The following is a 19535-nucleotide window of genomic DNA, read 5'->3' as shown; positions in this document are numbered from 1 at the left end:
ACGGTAATGAAACCCGTCTGGACTTTAATTTGCCACAGCGGGTTCGGATTGTGCACAATTGCATGATGCAGATGGACCTTAAGATGCAGGATTCAGCCTGGACATCAACATCAGCTGCAGCAAGAGCAGTTAAAACCCAGCACACTAATAGGCAATGAATTACAGAGCGAGAGAGAGAGCGACAGAGAGAGAGAGAGAGAGAGAGAGAGAGAGAGAGAGAGAGAGAGAGAGAGAGAATAGCAGACAGACAGAATGGGGCATGCAAATTGAGACAGCAGATGGACAGGGGCGCCCCGGTTTCTCAGCAGGTAAGGTACATATATGCGCCCGTGACCATTGTGGGGCTGGAGCCCCCTCGCATGGCACCCACTGCATTTCCTCCCCTTTCCCTCCCTCTGTCCGTCTGTCTCCCCCCTGGCCCATATAATGAAGCCAAACGGTGCTGTCGAGGAGACAATGAGAACGAGTGCGTGCCATTCACCGCCAGCGAGATGTGGAGACAAAATCAAACTCCTGTGCTGTTTCTCTTTGTCTGTCTGTCTGTCTGTCTGTCTGTCTGTCTGTCTGTCTGTCTGTCTGTCTGTCTGTCTGTCTGTCTGTCTGTCTGTCTCTTTCTGTCTGTCTCGTCTGTCTGTCTGTCTGTCTGTGTCTTTCTGTCTGTCTGTCTGTCTGTCTCCCTGTGTCTGTCTGTCTGTCTGTCTGTCTGAACCTCTCCAGGTGAGTCGGAGGAGGAGCGTCTTCTCTAAACACAGCAGATAACACACACACACACACACAACAGGAGGAGAAATAAATAGTTGGGAGAAATTCAAAAAAAGAAAAAGGGAGATGATGGAGGGGGAGAGCTGAAGGAGCAGAAACACCGACCCAGAAGCTGGAGAGTTGTGTCGGGGAGCTGCTGTTTGCAGAGGGACGTTTTACAGTTTCACTTCAGGACGGGAGACGCTGCAGGGCAATGACTGCTCAATATTCAGTTTACGGCTCTCTCTCTTTTTTTTTTTTTTGTTGCTTGGGGATCCCGAGCCGAGCCAAGCCAAACCTGAAAGAAAATTGATTTACTCCAAGTGGTTCTGGCAAATAAGAACCTCAAACAAATTATTCTGGGGGGGGAGTCAAATGCTGAAAGACTTGTCTGGAAAACAACACAAAACCCGGAGGTGTGTACAGCTTCTGTCATCCAGCACGCCGCAAGGATGGACAGAGCCAGCGGGACAGTGAAGAAAAGCCCAATTCTGGCCCAGACCGGTTCTGATTGACGTATAAACAGTCCGGTCCAGCGTTGTCCATTACACACTACACTAGTCGATTATAACAGAGTCTCGTCCCGATTGCTCCAGTCTAGACCAGTCCAGTCGAAACCAGTTAAATTGTGCCGTGTGACTCCAAATTACTCCAGGCTCGGTCAAGTAAAGCTAAAATCATCCCGCAACTCCGGTCTTATCCAGTCTGAACGCACCCAAGACGGGTCAGTTCTGCCAATCTCATTCTAACCTCCCCCATAAAAAAAACCCCCCACAGTACCACATAAAGCAACCTTCCAAATAAACACAAAGAAACCCAATATACTACAACAACACACACACACACACACACACACACACACACACACACACACACACACACACACACACACGCATGTGCGCGGGGTCTGTGCCTCCATGCTAGCCAGCAGACCAGAGGGATGTGTTCGCTGTCCTCCACATGAATTATTGAATAGAACAATCTGCAGTACAATGAGATAGCCAAGCAGCCTGTAAACTGGCCACATCAACCAGTAAACATCGCTGCAGCGAACTGAACAAAAACTACTTCCATGCGATGCATTATTTAAGTCGGGACCATTAATCATAGTCACTGTATTGCAATTTACATTTTCTCATTTGGCAGACTTTTTTATCTAAAAGGAGTGTACACAACAGTCAGCAATTAGCTGATATATATATATATATATATATATCTACATACACACACACATATATATATATACACATACATATATATATATATATATACACACACACAGGCGTTTAGGGGGGCAGGATAGTGATCATATCATAGCCAACAGTCGTGTCGAGTGCAATTAGTTTAAGTGTACAACGGACAGCTCACCAGTGGTGACACGAATAATAGGGGATTCAAATTACAAACTGGCTGCACAGCGCCACAAATCAGTATCACCCACATACAGCCAAGGGTGCAGGTGACGTCACGCCCACACAGTGGAGGTGTGCAGTACGCTGGCTAGGTCACCGATGGCGACACGAAAAATAGTAGCAGGGGAGCCAAGTTAGAAATTAGTGGGGGGCGTCCGGGCAGCGTAGCGGTCTATTCCGTTGCCTACCAACATGGGGACCGCCGGTTTGAATCCCCCATGTTGCCTCCGGCTTGGTCGGGTGTCCCTACAGACACAACTGGCCGTGTCTGCGGGTGGGAAGCCTCCTCTGGTCAGTCAGGGTGCCTGTTGGGGGGGGGGGGACATGGGGGAGTCCTCCCACGTGCTACGTCCCCCTGTTGAAACTCCTCACTGTCCGGTGAAAAGAAGCGGCTGGCGACTCCACATGTATCGGAAGGAGGCATGTGGCAGTCTGCAGCCTTCCTCGGATCGGCAGAGTGGGTGGAGCAGCGACTGGGATGGCTTGGCGAGCAAGGTGATTGGCCAGGTACAATTGGGGAAAAAAAAAGGAGGAACCCCCCCCCCCCAAAAAAAAGAAAGAAAGAAATTAGCTGGACAATGCCATTAACAATGCCATAGCTCCATGATACACCACATATCTCTCGTGGCTCTTAACATGGGTGTAGCCGGGGGGGGGGGGGCATTCAAATGATCCCAAAAAGGTAAAAAATTAAAAAAAAAATCCAACTTAAGTGTTTTTTTTCTTCCAGTGACGCCGAGCAGCATTTACCAAAGGAATAAAATAAGCTCATAGTCACTCGCATATGATGCCGTTAAGCCTGAAATGTCCATTATTTCTATCAAATTACAAGTTTTATTATACTATTAAGGACGTGTATTTGTAGACACAGTAGGTGAAAGCCCAGCTGGCACAAAGTAGACCTACTATGCTGTGCTTGGAATAAAAAAAAAAAGCCCACTTTCTGGAAAAAAGACCCAGCCCATACAGTAGGCTGACTACAGCCCTGCTTAAAAGAAAGCATTAACAGAGTTCAAATCTGAAGCACAAAGGGGAAACTCAACATTTGGGAATATACTATACACACACACACACACACACACACATCAACACGCCAGATTTCAACTCATTCAGTAACATGTGTGTGCGAGTGAGATTACATTGGGAATATCCTGAGAACATACTTGCTTCCCACAAACACCAAATTATGTTGTACGCATGGCCATTCAGTCATAGACCCAAACAGTAATCTCCCCAATACTACTTTGCCACACTGACACAGATACACACACACACACACACACACACACACACACACACACATCAGCCACCTGAGACGCTGCCAAGCTGACACAGCACTGTATAACACACTGTATTATACCATAATCACACAGCCGCCATGGGCCAAATCTCTCTCTCTCTCTCTCTCTCTCTCTCAAAAAATGTGGCCTTGGTGTGCAATGGCCTTGACTTTTTCCATCTCTCATGTATAGTTCTTCTCATAGCACCGTCCTTACAAACCACACCGTATCGCTGTACACCGTTAGTACCAACTCAATACTATTCCTACAGTTAGTGCTCCCCATACTTACTGTACTGCACTGTCAGCATCTCCTGTTTCGTATCCCAGTCACGCTAAGATTTTCATCGAGAGTGACGAAGGAGGACAGGATTAGGAACGAGTATATTAGAGGGACCGCTCAGGTTGGACGGTTTGGAGACGAGGCAAGATTGAGGTGGTTTGGACATGTGTGGAGGGGGGAGATGCTGGGTATATTGGGAGAAGGATGCTGAATGTGGAGCTGCCAGGGAACAGGAAAGGAGGAAGGCCAAAGAGGAGGTTTATGGATGTGGTGAGGGGAGGACATGCAGGAGGCTGGTGTGACAGAGGAAGATGCAGAGGACAGCAAGAGATGGAAACAGCTGAAAGTAGGAGTAGTACAGTACAGTAGTACAGTTCACGGCTGGACATCCCAGCAGGCACTGGGAGTACGGTGATGCATGTTTAGCGTCAAAGCTTGACAAGAGGTTTTCCCCCACCCCATTATTAACGTCACCATCATGACAGCCATGACGTCCACTCAAATGCAAGTTGCGCTGGGAGCAAAAGTTTTACTGTCTGCCAAGTAAACCCGCATAAACAGTACAAAAAAAAAATATGACAGCCGAGCATTTCCAGTATGAAGCTGCCAGGGGGAAATGAACGCGTCTGTCAAACCGTTGTCAAATTTAGCATCTGAAACAACGCTCGCATCCGCCGCATGTGCATGACATTAGATGCGGCTCACTCACCAGGACCGTCTACTGCTCTCCTAAGCATCAGTTGCCTTGCTGTAACGCATCAAAGCATCTGGAAGTTTTGATTTGACGTTACAACAAACCGAATCACCGAAAACTACAAAGCTGACACCAAACACGAGAGAAGTCTCTTCGTTTGGGTTGCAGTAAGGTTTGACTACATTTGGTTGACTACAGTAGAATATACAGTGTGGTGGGTGAGGAGTCTAGGAGTCACTGGCCTTCTAGGATGGTGCATATTTACATATCGATTGTGTATGGTCTATACTGGAATTTAGGACACCCCCCCCCCCAAAACACACAAACTTTTGTTTTTAGGTAATTGACGACAACGTTGAACAGCATATTCTCTCTCTCTCTCTCTCTCTCTCTCTCTCTCTCTCTCTCACACACACACACACACACACACACACACACACACACACACAGAGTGGAAGGAAAAGTGTGTGGGTGGGGGGAGTCCTGCAGAGACTTCTGTTGTGACACACACTTGTTTGTGCGCGTAGTGGAGGGAACGACCAAGAGGTCCCATTGTGGCACTGGTTATTACAAAACAACTTTGTTCAATGCTTCCTTTTCATCCAAAACATGTCTGGAATTCGTATAAAAATGAAATAAATGCAAAACACTGACGTCCACAATGAGTACGTTCCGGAGTGCACACAAGCTATTCCAACCGATGCACTGTTGTGTTTTCCTTTTATCCATCTATCTATCCATCTAGCTAACTAGCTAGCTAGCTAGCCTCTCTGCCTCTCTGAAGGTGGGCCTATCCATTATTAATACTTCTCTTCTCTAGGCTATGGCTAGCTCTGCAAATGTTGCTCTTCTGACATCCGATCCTCCTGTGTGTCTGTGTGCAAGTGTGTTTGTGTTTGCCTGTGTGTGTGTGTGTGTGTGTGTGTGTGTGTGTGCCTGTACACACACATGCACGTATGCATGAACACATGCTCCAGATCCTAGGAACCTGTTTAGTCTTGTCTGCTCAGGATATCTGCAACCAGCGCTATGCTTTTGCACAGTCATTAGCTTTTCTGACTTGGATGTTGCACAATAATAACATGTGTTACATTTGGCTTCTAAATGGATCAACGTTTCCTAAAAGCACAATTCCCAGCCATCATGAGCGTTTCATAAAACATCTACGTTCTATTTCTGTATTCTAACGCAGTTAGAAAACAGCCTCTATTACCTGCAAAACTACTTTCTCTTCTGATTTAACACCAGGCTGCACGATGCATTAGCGAGACAAGAGTTGACACACGCACACATGTACGACTACAGGACTTCTGTCTCACCTTTCTGATAAATAAGGAAGTAGATAAGAAAGAAAAAGGTAGAGGAAAGAGTCACAGGGAGAGAGGGAGAGAGAGAGAGAGAGAGAGAGAGAGGGGCGAGAGAGGGAGAGAATGAAGAATGAAGGTGCTTCCTGAGTATGTAACGCTGAGAAGGAGGTCAGTGCTTGGAGGGGTGGAGAGACGGTTGGTGTAGAATGTTCATTGTAAAGGTACAGAGAAGCAGCAACACACACACACACACACACACACACACACACAAACACACACACACACACAGCTTATTCTGATGCTGGATATGGGGCCGAACACATCATACATACACAAAAATCTCAGTTTTGGTCTTTCCTTTTGGATACCAAAGAATCTATGACAAACTCAGACCAGACCTTAAAAATATGCACGGCAATAAGAGTCCTGCACGCCAAAGCAGAACAACGTTAATTCAAATTTCACACAGCTAATGTTGACTCAGGATTTCATGACTTACAACAGACAAGACACTACAAACGCCATATGAAGTTCACAAGAAACAGTTGTTGGAACATTCTTGTTGACAAATCTGATTTCAAGGCTGCCGTTGGGATTAAAGGTTGCAACTGAAGTTTTCAGGGAAAGGGCCCCGAGTGATGAGTATGTATGTTTACCAAGTTGTCTCTGATACTGTAGCTAGCTTGTTACTAATCAATTATAACACACTGGCACGACAACTTGTTTGCACAAAAAAGAATAAGGATTTACATGCTGGAGGCTAAATCCATGGTCTACAGCGTGGCCGCCAGATGTTATACCACCCTATGGACCAGACTGTATGTGAGGTTTTGACAAACCTCTTTGAGTTTAGACTTAGACTTAATTTGTCATTGCCTTATATGCGTACAAGGGAACGAAATTACATTTCACAAGGACCTCCGTGCCACATAAAAACAAATAACACACAGTGAATACTAAGAACAAAAAAGCGCATTAAATACAGGATTACTTCACAGACCTGAACATCACAAGCACACCTGACACGGACAGTGAGTGAGACAGTCAAAAAGTCATTTTATGGAAGGTCTAAGTGTTCAGGCTGTTGAGGAACCTCACAGCCTGAGGAATGAAACTGTTGCATAGTCTGGTGGAGGCAGCACAGATGCTCCGGTACCTCCTGCCAGAGGGTAGGAGGGTGACGTGGATGTGGGGAGGGTGGGTGGGGCCCTTCACGATGCTTTCACTTTCACGTATATATTTTTCTGTGACTCACTGTAGCAAACAATTGAAGGTGAAAATTTTTGGGGCGGCACTGTGGCGCAGTTGTTAGCGCGGTCGCCTCACAGCAAGATGGTCCAGGGTTCGAGCCCCACGGTTGTCCAACCTCAGGGGTCGTCCCGGGTCGTCCTGTGTGGAGTTTGCATGTTTCCCCGTGTCTGCGTGGGTTTCCTCTGGGTGCTCCGGTTTCCTCCCACAGTCCAAAGACATGTAGGTCAGGTGAATTGGCCATACTAAATTGTCCCTAGGTGTGAGTGTGTATGTGTGTGTGGGCCCTGTGATGGTCTGGCGGCCTGTACAGGGTGTCTCCCCGCCTGCCGCCCAATGACTGGTGGGATAGGCTCCAGCATCCCCGTGACCCTGAGAGCAGGATAAGCGGTTTGGATAATGGATGGATTATATATTTTCATTTCTATTCTCATTTTTACTTTATTGCTACCCCTGTAAATACTGTACAATTTAAGTGTTAAATGTTAAATTAGTAAATTTTAAGTTGGCCTGTAAATACTGTTAATTCAGTATTTATGTTAATACTGTTAGATTAAGATTTAAGTCCAACTTTAAATTCAGACGTTACATTTTTGAGCTTTTTTTGAGCTTAGCCTGACGCCTAAGCATGTCACTGCCAGCAATGTCTGCACTGCTATACTGCTGTGCATTTGATAAGTTAACTCTAAAATGTGGCATGCCCTTTAGTCTGCGAGGACCCCAAAGATAAAGAATTTAAGGAATTTCATATAAAGTGAAAACCTCCTCCAATCCCCAAAATGTTCACGCTAAGGTTCACGTGAATACCACGCTGTTTAACGTAGTATTCACACACGGGAGCATAGCAAAGGGCCTGAGGCTGAGGTCAGCTGGTTAGCCCCGCCAAAGATTCAAAAATGTATTGCCGTATCAACTTTACAATTGATTTGGAATTTCGTGTCTGTGAATGTTCTCATTCATCCAGGTCATTGTTATCCAAAGGAATTGAATCAAGTGCAACTGGATTTGGTATATATCCATGAAGACGTTTCGCCTCTCATCCAAGAGGCTTCATCAAGGCGCAAACTGAAAGGCACGAACTGATGAAGCCTCTTGGATGAGAGGCGAAACGTCTTCACGGATATATAACCAAGTCCAGTTGCACTTGATTCAATTCCTTTGGACTTGGAATTTCAGAATTAGAAACCAAATCAGAATACTTTATTCATCCCCGGGGGGAAATTGAGAATTTGCTTCTTTGCGCTCAAAGATAACAACATTCAACATATACAAGGAGTGTACACAAAAACATACTGTTACAATTATAATTCAGTTAATGCAACCTTATGTCCCATGCCCTTAAAGTGACAAATTAAAGTGCATGTGCTTAAGGAGACTATACTTGTACAATCAGTGAAGCATTTAGGATGTGGATTGCTGCAGGGTAAGTGCTATTGTGGAAGTGCAATATTCTGGTCTTGATACTGCGGATTCTTTTACCCGAAGGGGGACGATTGAATAGGTGGCCGGGTGTGAGGAGTCCTTTAAAATTTCAAAACCTTTCTGCTGAATGCGAATATGGCGTAATTCAGAAATGGTATGGAGTCCAGAGCCAGAGCTGTGTGCAAGACTCTGTCCGACAGTTTTTTCTTGTGGGCTGTAGAATTGCCATACTATACAGTTATGAGAAAGTGAGCACACTTTCTATTACAGCTCTGTAGAACTGCAACATTGCCACCCTTGACACTCCAAATTTCCCAAGCTGCCTCAGAAAGAATAGTCTTTGGTGAGCTTTCTTCTGGATGGTGGTGAAATTGTCCTCCCATTTCAGGGAGGAGGAGATTGTAGTCCCAAGGACTTTGAAATGATCCACTCTCTCTACCACCTGGTTGTTAATGGCCAGCGATAGTAGCGCTCCCTGATTGTTATGGTAGTCAACTAAAAGTTCTTTAGTTTTGTTGATGCTCAGTTCCAGATTGTTATTGCTACACCAGTCGACAAAAGAGGAGACTGTCTCGTCATCATTATAGGAAATCAGTCCCATCAGTATTGTATCATCAGCAAACTTAGTCATTTTTACAGTGTCAGTGTGTGAAATACAGTCATTGGTGTACAATGAGCAGAGCATAGGAGAGAGACACACCCCTCAAGGGGCACCTGTGCTAATGGTCAATGAGTTTGAAAATCTACTGTTGAATTTGACAACCTGTGTTCTGCCCAGTAAGAAGTCCAAGACCCAGAGACGTAGAGACTGATGGAACCCTTGCTGCAAAAGTTTGTTATATAGCCTCGTGGGTATGATTGTATTAAAAGCTGAGCTATAGTCAATTAACAGTATCCAAGCACAGATGGATGACGCCTCTAGATGGTGCAAGATAGAGTGGAGACAGAAAGATCCATCCACTGACTAGCACAGCACTGGACAGTTGTTGACATACTATACCACCAAACACTTTCATTACAACAGATGTTAAGGCAACAGGTCTATAGTCATTTAAACAGCTAACAATGGGCTTCTTAGGCACAGTAATTCTTACTGCAGATTTAAAGCATGCTGGTACTTTACACTGGTTGAGAGACCAATTAAAATACAAGTCAGAACAGAAGCAAGTTCAGCAGCACACAATTTTAAGGTGGCTGAGGACACAAGATCAGGGTCTGCAGCTTTCCTGCTGTTCTGATTGCGCAGCAGACACCTGACCTCATGCTCTCCAATCAAAAAGGGTGGGCTCAGGGGGGCTTCCACTTTAGCCAACCGTATTGGCAGGTTGAGGTTTTATCAAAACGACAGCAGAATTCACTGAGTTCATCACGGAGTTGGGGTTATCATTACAGGTTGAGTGTTTGGCCTTACAGTTGGTAATTTGCCACAGTTCCTGCCACACATCTCTGATGTCCCTGTCCTGGAGCTTATTCTCCAGCTTGTGTTTGTAATTGGCCTTAGCCTTACTCACTGCCCGCTCAAATTCATGTTTTATGAATTTGTAGATTTCTCTATCGCCCCTCTTGAATACATTGTTTTTCTTCCTACATAACATTTTAACCTCTTTGCTGAACCATGGCCTTGTTGTTACTAAACACAGTCACTGTCTTGAATGGAATGCACACAGTTTCTGAGAAATGGATGCAAGACACAACAGTATTGGTGTAATCGTCTAAGTCCTGGCATGACTCCTTAAAGACAGACCATTCTGTACTATCTAAACAATCACTAAACCTCTCCATAGCCTGGGGAGACCATTTCCCCCCCCCACCACCCTAGTATTTGCTTTTGTGTGTTTCAATTTTTGACAATACTTGGGGATTAGAAAAATCATGTTATGATCAGACTGCCCCATGGGTGACCAAGCCACGGAATGAAATGCATCAGAGATGACACTGTAACAATGATCTAGCACTTTGTCATACCTAGTGGTGACATGGATTTGCTGTTTAAATCTTGGTAGAGTCTTTTTCAGGTTGACATGGTTAAAGTCACCGAGTATCAGCAACACCGAATCCGAGTGCAAATTCTCAACATCCATAACACCACTAACTTCTGGGCAGCAGCAGATGCTCCGTCTTGCGGTGGAATGTAGACAACAATCAGTATGAATGGAGGAAAATTCCCACAGCAGGTAGAAAGAAGCATCTGCACTTGATGATGAGTGACTCTAACTCCATAGAACATGACTGTGACAGATTTTTAGTCTTTGTACACCATCTGTGACTGATATACAAGTCCATTAGAGGCGAAACTTGTTCCAGGTTGGGAACGTGATCCAGTGAAGCTATTCAAACCTCTGCTGAGGGACAACTCCAGTGTGGATCCTCTTTTTCACAGCGAATCCTCCACTCCTTCTTTGTAGCTCTCTCTCTTTCGCTCTATTTCAGTCACAAACTTAGTCTTTTTCTCTTTGTTTGCCCTCTATGTCTCTCTCTCACTCACACACACACACACACACACACTCTCTCAGATCTTCCATCCTGCAGGCCAGATACTTAAAATAAAAAACTGACAAGAAAAAAAAATGTGACCACTATCAAAAACACCACATGACTGAACCAATCCAGTGTCAAGGTCAGAAAAACAACTCAAAGCACCAGATCCTAAGCGTTATTCTACATGTAGTCCAACCTCCACCAAAATGGAATCTGAGCAATGAGTTTGGAATTTCTTTAAAGAATATTTTCAGCTGACCCGGCGCCTATTTAGTGGACTGAACTCTACAACTTTCCACTTACAAAATGAACTCTTAAACCACCAAATCCCCCTAGTTGACAGCCAGTCAAGTATTATTTCAACTGCAAGCATTTAGTTCAATAGTCTCATGCAACACTGGTGAGGGATATTGCAGAATCTAACATGTCTGTAATCACATGCAAACTAGTAATGAACAAATCCAATCAATACAAGGGTAATTACTATAGGAACGAGGAGGGGGGGGAAGGGTCAGATTAATGCGATGATTTGAATCTTACATAATTTGTCTTAAAATCGACTTTAGTGTCAGCGGCCCCGACACCGCCACATCTTTGTGTACCGCCCGTTGCCAGCGAGCACAGGTTCCGATTGGGCAACCCGCCTAATGGGCTGCAGCATCTGAGCCCTATTAAGCAGAACACAGAGGAACACAGCACCTTAATCTGGATAATCTGTTAAATTAGAAGGCCGGTTGGTTGTTAATCCCCCACTGACAAAGCTCCGGCAGCCACACAGTCGTCTGACGGCAGCAGATTCATCCAGATCAGGCCTAGTCAGACAAGAGGCCGAGTGGCAGAGTGACTGACTGATGCACCACCCCGCACCTCGGCCATGAGAGAGACAAAGGTCACCAGATAAAGCAGAACCTGTAGTTTGGTGTGTGTGAGTGTGTGTGTGTGTTTGTGTGAGTGTGTGTGTGTGTGCATGCATGCCTGTGTGTGCAAATCACATGTGCGTGCATGAAAAGGTCCTAGTCGGTAATAATTCCTCCAGTTTAGTGGTGTGGTAGCAGAACAGGGACACGGCTGTCAGTCTGGGACTTGGTTATATAACGCAGGCGGCAGCGGCGGCAAATGTGTCCTGCTTTCCCCGGGGCGACATGAGAGAACACCGCGGCCAACCTCCGGATCTCCGCTGCGCTTTTCTTTTTTTTATGTCCTTCTCCTCTTGTAATGCTGCGACTGAAAGTGTGTAAGGGCTACAACACGAAGAGCTTCCCTAATTTAGGAGTCTGAAAGAAACGTGTCGGGTGAATATGTCGTGTCTGCGACCGGCCACTTTGGTCGAGATGTTTGAGGGGTTGACATAACGTGGAAAGTCGCGCCGCGCGCGCGCGCACGCACAGAGAGCGCGAGAGAGAGAGAGCGCGAGAGAGAGAGCGAGCAGAGGGACAGAGACAGAGAGGGAGAATGACAGCCTAGGAGCGATAGGTGAAACACGTACAACACAACGAAGAAGAGTTTTTGAATGTAGTCGGAGACACTCACCCTCTATGGCAGATTCGTCCAGCACGGTTGAAAAAAAAAGTAGCTAACTAAAAAAAAATTAAATTAAAAAAAAAAAGCTGTCTTGTCTAAATTCTCAGCGAGTCAGCCATTGCCGCTTCGTCCCGCTTAACCGCCTTAAAACGTTCGTCTCGGTCCCGGGCGTTGGATTTGTAATGAACTGAAAACCCAGAGGGACCCGGGGCGTCCGTCCTCCGTCTCCGGTGTCGCGGACCGGACCGTTTGAAGCAGCGCAGCAGCCGAGCGGGACCGTCGGCGCGTCATTCCGTTTGACGGACAGGCCGAGCGGTGACTCAGGGCGCTGAGTCATGACGTCGTGTCCCGCCTACCGCACCGTCGGCGGGCCAATGGAGCCGTGCGCAAGGCCTCCACCGTCCTCGCCGCGTGCAGTTTAAAGGGACGCTTTCGTCGACGTACGGAAACGCGTTGCGTTGACCAAATATGGCAAGTGAGCGTCGGCGCTGGTCGTCAAGGGGCGAAACTACACAACGGCAGAAAAGAAAGTAGAAATATTCGTTTCTGTGTACTTATTATACCATTTCTACGTACTTATAGTCTTTAGACAAGCCTTAACAAATTAAATTCTTTTATTCTTATGAATTTTGACACCATGGTTTTGATCAACAGTCTGAAATTGTGGGACGACTTTTAAATAGCATAATCGAACAAAGGGAATTTATTACATTGGTTGATTGATTGATTGATTGATTTCATAACCTATCTTAATCCATTAAAAGGAATCGCTGTATAGAGGGGGGACCATCAATAAAAAAAAAAGAAGCCAAAATGTCTCACTATACCGACCCAAGTGTTGCAGTGTTTCTAAACTGACAGCTACTGTCAACATTGTAATGAAATCACTCTTTTGTAATCATTTCAGACAGTTGGCTGAGGAGTATACACCTTGAATCCAGTCTGACGAAGGCAGCGGGTTTAAGCCTGCCATGGCCGACTGTCCCAGTTTGAATTCTCCTCCCCTTCCGCTTATCTGCGTGTTCCCGTTTTCAAAGTCCCTGTCGCTACATGAAACAACAGCCTTCCAGCTAGCAGCCTACACGTTGACAATGGCAAGTCGTCAGTCAGACCAGTGACGGGACTAGATGTAGCCTCTATGTATGTATGCATGCATGCATGCATGCATGCACGTACGTACGTATGCATGCATGCATGCGTGTATGTATGCATGTATGTATGTGTGGATTATGTATGTAGTATCCATCTCTATGTATCGAATCTGATTTCACTACAGTTGCAGGACCACAACGACTTGTGAGGGCATCTTGGGAAAAGCCCAGACTACCCGTCTGACAGTTGATTTGGCACATCCTTTAACTCTGGCACGCGCCGCTGATATTAACTTGACCAATGTATCGATCCGTCCCACTTCACACGAGCTTCTGTGATGGCGGTTTAATAGCGTTCCGCTAGCGCAGCTGTTCGATTGTCGAGAGCGCCTGCAGAGCTGAAGTATAGGTAAGCTTCACCCCTGGGTCACCAGTGATCAAGTTGTGTTTGTCCTTGCATCGGTACAGTTAACATCACATCGTCGACATACGTCTTCTGCTGTTTCGTGTGGCGTTTTCTTTTGCGGGGCTTTGGTCATTTTCATGCCAGGGCTTGCCTCCCCACGTGCAAATGTTCCACCAAAACAAGTTCCCCCGACACTATTTTGCAAGGGCACCGTCGCTGCGTCCTGGGCTTAGCACCGCCCAAGACGATCGTGATTGGTCGAAAGTAATACAAACAAGCCAGGGGCGTTTCCCCCCCCCATACCAGAATGATAATGGGTTCAGCCAGACCTTTCGCCACGAAGTGTGGAGATATGTCTGGCTATGAGAGATGTGTTAGGAGTATTGCATGTTACCCCATACTCAGTACACATTTCTATTTGGACTCAGGGTATGCAAGTATTGAATATGTTACAAGGCAGAAACCTATGCACTGCATAAGATTTATGGATTATGGGCCATGCAAATCCTCTACAGGAATAACGAGTCTATGTATATTACAATGGAGAAATGCACTATACCACGTGTTTTTAGTTTTACATTGCGACCACTGCCCTTTCTCCCTTACTGCTTCTTTTTGTTGCTTTGTCAGTTTTTGTCAACGTAACCTTTGACAGAGCAGGCTCTGTTGCTACCTAATGGCCCTGACCTTGACAGATGGGTGCATCTGATTAAACCCGAGGAAATAAAACCCCTGCACAAAGAATAAACTTTTTCCACCTTTCTTAGATGTCCGTCTGACGAGCTCTTGAGCTCCCCGTCTCCCTTTGCCACTTTCCTATGAGATCAAGTTTGTCCGTACAGGTCTGATTGAGCTGCTCCGCAGCCCGCTGGCCATGCGCAGGAAATACACACACGCACACGCGCACGCATTATGTAAGCTCCTTACTGAATGTGTGCTGCCATCTGCAGTCCAAAAGAGGAAGAACTCCCCCCCCCCAGGAGGCTGACATGGCTGATAGGCCCCCCTTGTGATCAATGAACAAAACTCTTCCTTATTTTCTCTTTAATGCTGGCTGCATTTGTTATTCCCCCCGAGTGTTACATCTTACACACATTTACCACTTCACAGCTTACTGGAGGATGTCTCTGGTTTATATATATATATATATATATATGCACATTTTTAAATGATTCTGCTTAAAGGGTGTTGAGAGCAAAGCTTAAAAAATACTTTGAATCCTCATGCATTGCAAGATGCTTCAGTTCAACACCACCTCTCTAAGCTGTATGATCAAATTATCACCTGCTATGGTGCACAATTTGAAATAAAGCTCTTATCTGGGTATTGTACGGCTAATAATTCGCACAAACGTGCTGAACTAAAAGAAATTGCAACAACACCCTTTTAATACATAAAAGCTTCATGTTTAATCAAGTTGTGGCCCATAGTATGTATATATGTATGTCTTGCTATGCTTGTCCCATGTCCTACTAACTATGCTTCCTGCGGCATAAGTAATATGTCTATTATCATAAAGGGTGGCTGTGGTCGTGACTTGACATTAGTAAAATGACTCATGGCTACTCAGTCTGCTAAAATAGAGAGAAATCGCTGTTCGAAATGCATCAGTCATTGTTTAGTGATGATTGTATTTTTGATAATACAATAAAATGTGATCTACTGTCTCTTCCTCCCCACAATATGACAGAGAAATGCTAAACTATAGTTTAAATGAGATTTATGGTGATGTTTACAAAATCAGCAATGGATCTCCAGGGAATAAGACACCCCCCCCCCCGAGTCATTAGAGTATGTAAAATGAGCAAGGCATGGACACGCAAAATTGTGAAATTTGGTGATAAACTCGTATTTTGACCTGCTGAAATGGCATATTTTATCCATATTTGCAGATGCTGAGATGTGACTTCGGTGTGTGAAGTTTGGGCTGTATGTTCAGGGAACCTGGAAGGAAAAGAGAGTGTGGTGCAATTGCAAGGCCAACTTTGCTGCTAAACATTAGCTTAATCCATATAATGAATTGTAACAGACTGATTTTTCAAATGGCCCTTTAATAATTACACAGTGACTGATCTAGTTTTTTATTGTCGACTTTTTTTTTTTTACATGATCTTAACCTCTCTATCTGAAGCTGCAGATGATTAGACATCTGCAAAGGCAATTTGTCTGACATATAACCTTATATGATGTTTGCTTACTTTTAATCTCTGACCATGTCTGACCTATACCATGTTTACATTGCTTGGATTGACACTTAAAGCTCATGTGTACCAAATCAAAGGTAGTGCTATAAAGTGTCTTCTCCGTGTGAACTAATAAAGGCCTATTGTTAACTGTTAGCTGTTGCAGAGGAATGTATGGGACGCTCACTCGAGTGTAACGAGGTCTGAAGGAACTGCCCAGGAGAATTACAAGCTCGAAGATAAGGACGAAGGAAGTCCTGACCTCTGAACTCTTTTAGCAAGTAAGTTCTGTTATCCATTAGGATGACAGTCCAGCAATAAAGATGAGCTACTTCCTTCAAACAGGATTAGGGAGAAACTCTGGGTTCATACCATTGGGATGTTTGGGTTGCAAGGTATAAAGGGAGTGGGCACTGAGATCAGGGCATGCACTTAAGTGTCTATGCTTTGTGCGTCTGTTCATTAACATATTAAAGTGTGACAGTACTGTAAGAGATTGTTGTCTCGCTCCTCATTTAATGTCAGAGTGGAAATAAATAATTGCCACGACAACATCAGATCAGAACTGAGAGTCAGAAACTTCATTTTTCAATACAGTGCAAATGGCACCATCTCCTCTGAGTTGGGTACCCCCCCCCCATACACTAAAGACCCCTCCACCCCATTAATACCCATCCACTGAAATCTACTGAACCATTAATGTCCATCTACTGGACCATTAGAATCCATCTACTGGATCATTAGTGCCAATCTACTGAAATCTACTGCACCATTAGTGTCCATCTACTGGACCATTAGAATCCGTCTACTGGATCATTAGGACCCATCTACTGAAATCTACTGAACCATTAGTGTCCATCTACTGGACCATTAGAATCCATCTACTGGATCATTAGTGCCCATCTATTGGACCATTAGTAACCATCTAGTGGACCATTAGTACCCATCTACTGGACCATTAGTATCCATCTACTGGACCATTAGTACACATCAACTGGACCATTAGTACCCATAGATCTATTGGACCATTAGTATCCACCTACTGGACCATTAGTACCCATCTACTGAACCATTAGTACCCATCTACTGAACCATTAGTATCCATCTACTGGACCATTAGTACACATCAACTGGACCATTAGTACCCATAGATCTATTGGACCATTAGTATCCACCTACTGGACCATTAGTACCCATCTACTGGCCCATTAGTACCCATCTACTGGACCATTAGTACCCATCTACTGGACCATTAGTGCCCATTTACTGGATCATTAGTGTCCATCTACTGGACCATTAGTACCCATCTCCTGGCCCATTAGTATCCATCTACTGGACCATTAGTATCCATCTACTGGACCATTAGTACCCATCTACTGGACCATTAGTACCCATCTACTGGACCATTAGTACCCATCTACTAGACCATTAGTACCCACCTACTGAACCATTAGTACCCATCTACTGAACCATTAGTACCCATCTACTGGACCATTAGTACCCATCTACTGAACCATTAGTACCCATCTACTGTACAATTAGTACCCATCTACTGGACCATTAGTACCTATCTACTGGACCATTAGTACCCATCTACTGGACCATTAGTAGCTATCTACTGGACCATTAGTACCCATCTACTTCACTGCTACAATGTCCTCAAAACGCCAAGAATAACAAGTGGGGGAAAAACATTTTTTTCTGCCTGAGTAAAATCCAGCCCCTCTATCTGGAAATAGTCGAACTCATTTTCACCCCTCAACACATTTCAGTGGTTGAACAAACTGTTGCATTGGAGGCTAGGCGTGGCTACAAACTACACATGATGGACGGACTGACAAAATGGGGCCACAACAACCTGTTTGTCCTGCAGTTTTTACTAGTGCCTACACCCGGAAATGGGGCTAAGCCAGTGATGGGCGATATGGAAAACATCCATAAAATCATTGGGAATTTTACATGATAGCTATATATGACAGTATCTGCTCACATTTGCAAAAATGAAAGTGTAATAAAAGTGTAATATCAAACCAAAACTAGTTTTCAAATAATACTCCCGCAAACATTTTACACCTTTTTTTTTTAATAAATTTTAGGCAATAGATTCTTGTTATTTAGAATAAAAAATGTGTATCATTATATGAATGATATGACAATAACTGAATTTCATCCTGACACAATTCCACTGAGAGAAGATAAACTGTAATATTGAGTTTATGCCCAGCCCTAGGCTAAGCTGTATTAAAGTTATGACTCTTCTGGGTGAAGACGTCTTGGGCACCAGGCTATAAACTTTACATGGACAATTTCTAAACAAGCTCTTCACTTTTCGGAGACCTCCTGCAAGAACAGGTCTTGGTTTGTGGCCCCTTGAGACCAACAGGAATGATTTCTTGAATACTGCAGATAACGACTCGGTGAAATGCACCCAGGGGCACTGTGTGCTGGATGAGGAATGGTGAATTTCTTTATGTGTAGTGGAAAGGCATGTGAGAGGTGCTGATGTGCTCAGCGATACTCAAGGCATACAGTGGAGAAACTGTCTGGTGGCAGTTCAAGGTATCGAAGGGACAATGGACTGGAATGGATGTACCCATCCTGACTCCAGTGCAGGACTATAATCAGGGTCCCAACACGTAGGCTAGTTTCCAAGTCATGGAAAACCCCTGGAAAAATAATGAAATTGATCAAATTTTCTGGAAATATTGAGGTCATGGAAAATGGAAAAGTTAGGCTCAAAACCATGTTTTATCCACTGAGATGGAAAATGGTGTAATCTAATTGAAATTGCTTATTTTTAGCTTCTGAAATTGCACATCATTTGTGATGTTTGGGTGCTGTGTTCAGTGACCAGCTGAAAGGTACACAGCCCCTTTAGAGACTGCTGAGGTTTCTACTGATAGTTAATACTGCATGATAACAGTCAGTGAGCAATGGCTGTCATGTACATCCAAGCAAAGGTGATGGAAAACGTTTCTTAAAAATGGTGGGAACTCTGACCCCCCCCCCTCTCCCCATATATATGCATTTACTGTTACAGAAATGTTCAATTTGTGAAAGTGTGTTGACCAACTGAGGATTGTCTGTCTATTCAGGAACATGGGAGGCCTCCGGGTTGGCAACGTGATCCAGAAAGGGCCGGTGTGGACGCAGGTCTTTGTTCCAACCAAGCAGTTACACACCTGATCCTATTAGTCATCCAATTGTGTTGTTCCAACCAAGCAGTTACACACCTGATCCTATTAGTCAACCAATAGTCATGGCTAAAGACGTTGATTTGAAGACTCAGGTCCACAAATCCAGGGAGTGGTATAGAATGTTCCCCCCTCATTTTGTGGACATGGGCACCAGAAGGCACCTGCTGCAGAGAGCCCCTCAGAGAGGCTCTGTTGTTAAGGTTGGCTGAGAGGCTCATCCACCCTCTCAACCCATCAGCAAGCATATTTCATCCAAACCAAATGTATTGAAAT

General features: G+C 44.7%; 1 protein-coding gene across 1 annotated transcript in view; it reads right to left on the bottom strand.

Annotated features, from left to right (window-relative positions):
• Positions 1 to 12624, bottom strand: part of sertad2b (SERTA domain containing 2b) — a 43141-nt gene extending 30517 nt beyond the window's left edge. The window contains exon 1 of the mRNA XM_056291807.1: positions 12395 to 12624. The gene's annotated coding sequence lies outside the window, so the exon portion shown is untranslated. The remainder of the gene's footprint in view (positions 1 to 12394) is intronic.
• Positions 12625 to 19535: the final 6911 nt, after the last annotated feature.

Source organism: Lampris incognitus, chromosome 13 (genome assembly GCF_029633865.1).
Source record: "Lampris incognitus isolate fLamInc1 chromosome 13, fLamInc1.hap2, whole genome shotgun sequence".
Classification (NCBI taxonomy): domain Eukaryota; kingdom Metazoa; phylum Chordata; class Actinopteri; order Lampriformes; family Lampridae; genus Lampris; species Lampris incognitus.
Note: the sequence above shows the minus strand (reverse complement) of the source record. Positions and strands in the feature narration are given on the sequence as shown.